This window comes from Bacillus rossius, assembly GCF_032445375.1.
Source record: "Bacillus rossius redtenbacheri isolate Brsri chromosome 9 unlocalized genomic scaffold, Brsri_v3 Brsri_v3_scf9_2, whole genome shotgun sequence".
NCBI classification, from domain to species: domain Eukaryota; kingdom Metazoa; phylum Arthropoda; class Insecta; order Phasmatodea; family Bacillidae; genus Bacillus; species Bacillus rossius.
The window spans coordinates 17,818,780-17,823,926 of record NW_026962013.1 but is presented as its reverse complement, the minus strand read 5'-3'; the positions used below and the strand labels follow the sequence as shown (position 1 = coordinate 17,823,926).

Here is a 5,147-nt window from a genome sequence, read left to right as displayed (position 1 = left end):
ACCGCTTTCTCAGAAACGCTGTTATCAGGGTAAATATAAAACGTATATTATAAAAAAAGTATTTTCGGAATTGTAAAATATCACTGCGAATACGAGAATGAGCGAAAATTACAAACCATTAAACTTTATAGCATAACAGTCAAATTTTAAGGGTAGGAATAATATTCTTAAGTAATGAATGAGTCGTAAAATAGCCTTATATTTGGAAATTTTTAAAATCTGAAGTAAACTATAACTGAAAAATATAGTACTTTAATTTAGTCGCTGCTTAAATAATATAAGAAGCTTCCGTGGCGCAATAGGACAGCGCGTTCGACTGTTAATCGAAAGGTTGGTGGTTCGAGCCCACCCGGGGGCGGAAATTATTTTTTAGCTGGAATACGTCATCAATAGTATATCGTAATTAAAAAAAAATTATTTTGGTACTTAAAGTTAAATGTTCTACCTTTTAATTTTCCTGGTTGTACAAACCAAATTTAATTTTACCCTTAGCGAGAACCAGGCCACGTTAAAGAAGCACCGGGGAAAGCCACTATAAATATGTTAGTTAATGAACTCTTTACTGGGACTTGGATTTAAATAAATTATTATTCAAACTAATAGTTAAAAAAAATTATAAGGAAAATAAATCGAAACAGAACCAAATACGTTTTCGAATCAACCCTCCAACAAGCCTTCCTTTATTGTACACAAACGTGTACGTGATGAAACTAAGATTTTCCATTTTTAATTACTCAGAACGTTATTCCAGGACTTAATACTAGGGCGCCAGAGGTCATCAAGAATTAACAACAAAATAACACAAAAAAACTTATTTTATTGTTTTAATCATAATGAGAAACCTCGAGTCATGGAAATAATAACCAAACAAACAAATATTAAATAAAGTCTATGGGATGTCGTAGATAACCTGACTCTTGAATAAAATACAAAATAAATAAAGTTCCTGAAATTGTTCACTGAGTAAAAGTTTTGGGGTTTTGCTCCGGCTTGCTCGAGCATGAAACGCCTAACCAAAAGACTTCTGGACTTGTGTACATATAGTTTGTGCCAATGTGAGTAAATTTGCTGTTAATCGCCGAAAGTCAATGTTCTACTAATTTTATGATAATCCAAAGTTTATATAATTATAGTTCGCGTATGTTGACGGTAAAATTTACGCCAATTTTAATATATAGCGATGATGCAGACCATACCTTAACTATAGATGCTTAATGTCGTTCGTAAAATACTTCGTCGCTCACGTGAATTGAATGCGATTATTCTGCATTCAATTACAGGGCGTCAATTAACATTGCCCAGTATTTTGACGTAATTTCCAGATCAATAACGCCGAAATTAGCATCGCCACGAACGAAATATTCCCAGAGGGAATACACTACCACACGCACTAAATGGCGTCATTTTCCACTCTTTTTATTCTCTCTTGCCGAAATTAAATTGTTAATTGAAAAGGGCCAATCACGGCCGCGACACGTTAGCGTCCTTTTTAATGAAGCCAATGAAATGTCAATATCAATCAAGCATAGGCTCGTTAAAGCTGTTCCGAACGCCGCGCGATTATTTATTTTAGCAGTTGTCATGACGACACAGCACGAGATGCGCGCGCCGCCATGCGTGGAACAAAACAAAACACTGCCGAAAGTATCGGGAAGCGGTATTAACCTCGAACGTAAAACAATAATAAACAGTTTCAGTTAGTCTGATAATACCGTAGTATTACAGTGCCGCTCCCGACATAAATTTATATTTCACTGTCCAAAAAGTTAAATTCAATTTAGATCGTTAAAACAAATAACTGGAACTGGTTACTTCACAAGTTGGCAACATTGCGATGAAAGTTGAAAAACGTTATTCTCTTGCCAAACGACACTACTCTTCGTAGGCTGGACAGTCGCACTGTTGTTTGTAAACATGATCTGTCTAAATGTTGTGGAGTATCAGTTACCTGATTAGGCGAAGCAAGGATGTAGAAGAAGGCTCACCAATCTCCATACATGGTAAGTGACAGCTGAGCAGAGAGGTCGACTGCGGTGTAAACCACAGTGCTGGGATGGCGGTTCAGCCAACAATACCCTGTTGTAGGCTATCGACGTCGTGAAGACTGCTGGACCAGTGTGCTGTTCATCGATGATCGCATCACCTGATGTCACCAATGACATCACGATGGATGCCGTGGTGTCGTGCTGATGCGGACCCACCGGGTCTGCGGCGTGTTCGCTGGGGTCGTACCAACTGGTACGAGCTGCTGAGTCAAATGTCCAACACATGACTCTACATGTGCCTTGGACTACTGCTGCTGCTGCTGCTGCTGCTGCTGCTGCTGCTGCTGCAGCTGCATCTACTGCTGCAGACGGTGTCGAAGGGGACCGCAACAAAACTCGTTCAGTTCGTCAGCAATCAGAAGACACACACACGTTAATCACACGTCCTATAACAGTTCTTATCACTTGCGCGATATGAATATACAGCGTCCTGTGATCGTGCCTCATGCTATCACTAACCCCTCTTCTTCTCTTGCTCCCCTAATCTAACATAAATTAAATGACTCGAGATTCCTCAAACTCATAAAATTAATAATTCATAACAACTTAATAATAAATATAAACATTAATTGAACACATAATAACTCTGTTAAATAATAAGGTAATGCATAAATAAACAGTATTTGCAACAATAGTCTTGCATAGTACTTTGCAATAACAACAACATGTTATTGTTTACCTTTGTTGTAGGTGATTAACAAATAAAATATTAAATAGATTTACTATTTATGGATATTATCAACATAATATCATCACCTAGTACATAATTACATTCAATTTCTTAATTGAGACTTGCCAATAATATTGGACTTTCAATAACATATTAGCATATTTAATATGCTTCTCACATATCATGTGTGAATATTTTCCTTCATTACAGGTTACACAATAGATACACCTATTTACAAGAAGAGACATTATTTGCTACTCAGCTATGAAATAATGACAATAACTTCAAGATAAATATTATTGATTGAGTGCTAGTGTATAGTGTTTATGTTTTTAAAGCTGTTCATTAAAGACAATCTTTAAAATTCTTTATCTTTCATTTCTTCTTTTCTCAATATAAAGTGGAGTGTTTTTACATCCTATTCATAAGAGTGTGGATGAAGTTGATATCCACTTATAGTTTCGGGTGTCCTGTGGGAACCCAATTAAAGTGCATCATTAACTACTAGACGATGAAGAAGCATAGGTAGGGGCAAGGCAGTAGCCTGGATCAAACTGTAAGTACTCATACCAACAAGTGTGTTCATTTAGTAGGATATTAGTCAACTCATCTTTAGGCCATTAATTATATGTAGTATTTAGTTGTGTGTTGCATTTGTTATACATTGTAATATGTCACATAGTGTTTGTACACATCTTATGCCAAATTTTATTTAAAACTTCACGTGTATATCCATTGCTAATATGGTCGAACTCGACTAATAGGGTGATAATAACTGTGTCTCAACACAGTAACTGTACACACAGTACATAATATTTGGTATGTCTCTCTAGGACCATGTACCAAACCAACGCTCAGGCAACACATATGCTCCAAGCACAAATATCAGTTGGAATAAAATCATCAACTGACAAACACCCTAATTCTTCGAATATAAATTACCATATCGAAGCAATGAGGTACCTATACACCTGGATTACCTCTATCAACTCATGAGGATATATATATAATTAAATTTCCTTAGTAACATAAACAATACAATGATTTTTTTAGCATAACACAAGTAATAATGGTACATATTTGGTGTTCTAATCCACCACAGGTGTTTTGTAAGGCCTAAGCTGACTCAAATTGTAATTCCCTACAATTTTTCCTGTATCAGGGTCCTGTAGAGTGTAGAAGTTACATTTCTCCACAGCTACTACTTTGTAGGGACCTGAGTACAATAAAAATAGTTTCTTCGATAGATGAGCCCACTTGTTACTAGTTGGTGCTGTACGGCGTAGAACTAAGTCTCCTACAGTGAATTTACTGATCCTGGATGCTGGCTTCCTTTTCTTCCTAAGGTCGGCTTCTCTTGTTAATTTATCTCGTACCAGTTCTTCAATTTCTTCCTGAGTTGGCCTCTCCATGTCTTGTTCTGGTTTGTCGCATTCCGGTATTAATTTCGGTGGTAACACCTCCGATCTTACTGAGCATAATTATTTTGATGCTCCTCAATTACAGCTTGAGAGTAGCTGCAATTCGCAGTCTGCTGAGGCTGCGTGACTGTGCAGTTGGGCGGAATCGGCTGCTGCCGAGCAAAATATCCTCGCTGCATGGGATACGATGTGGTTGGAGGATGGTTGAGTGTAGAGAAACTCGCTGGTAATTGATTCACAGGAGCGGTGTCTGCTACAGGGGGATGCAACATATGCTGTTGCATATTGTTGGGCGGCTGACGGTTAGAGTAACTCCTGTACTCCCACCTGGGTGGCCTTCCATTTGGATCTTCAGGACGGTAATGCTTTCCCCACCACTGGTTTTGGTTGTGGGTGTAGGGTTTCTTCGGCTGGCGGTTTCCTTGATGTTGAGGTTGGAATTCCCTCCTGGTCTTCCACTTCCCTGTCCGGTACTGTTTCGCAGGCTGCCATGACGTGCAGTGGACGTTGGCCTTGCCGCCGTCGTTACCACGCTGCCAGGGTGTGTAGAGTGGTGCTGCCTTCTGATGTGTAGGCTTGAGGTCTTTCTCCACCTCGCTATTGTTGTTCCTGGACAGCCGCTCCAGTCGGTCGAAAGCGAGGACCTGTTCGCGGAACTCTGTGATATTGTGGAAGCTGCGCCCTGTCAAATGTACTTGGTACTTGATGGGTAGCTGGGAGGTCACCATCGCCATGAACTCAATATCACCCATCTCTGGTTCGAGGTAGCGCGTCCTCTCGAACATTTGAGACAAGTGTGTCTCCAGAGTTCTGTTCTTCTTGCTATCATACCGCTCGGTATGCAGACGTGCCCTCAGTGTTCCCTGTATTTTCACATTCCAAAACTGCTGTTTGAAATGGCTTTTGAATTCTTGGTAGGAAGTGATGGTACTTTGTAATACCTCCCACCAGTAATACGCATGGTCTCTCAGTGCAGTTGCCATGCACTTCAGGCGTTCAGCATCACTTAGC

The 5,147-nt window shown here is 39.4% G+C and overlaps 1 non-coding gene across 1 annotated transcript; it reads left to right on the top strand.

Annotated features, from left to right (window-relative positions):
* The first annotated feature begins 284 nt into the window (after window positions 1-284).
* Window positions 285-358, top strand: Trnan-guu (transfer RNA asparagine (anticodon GUU)). The gene has a single exon. It is a non-coding gene; the product is annotated as a tRNA-Asn (tRNA).
* Window positions 359-5,147: the final 4,789 nt, after the last annotated feature.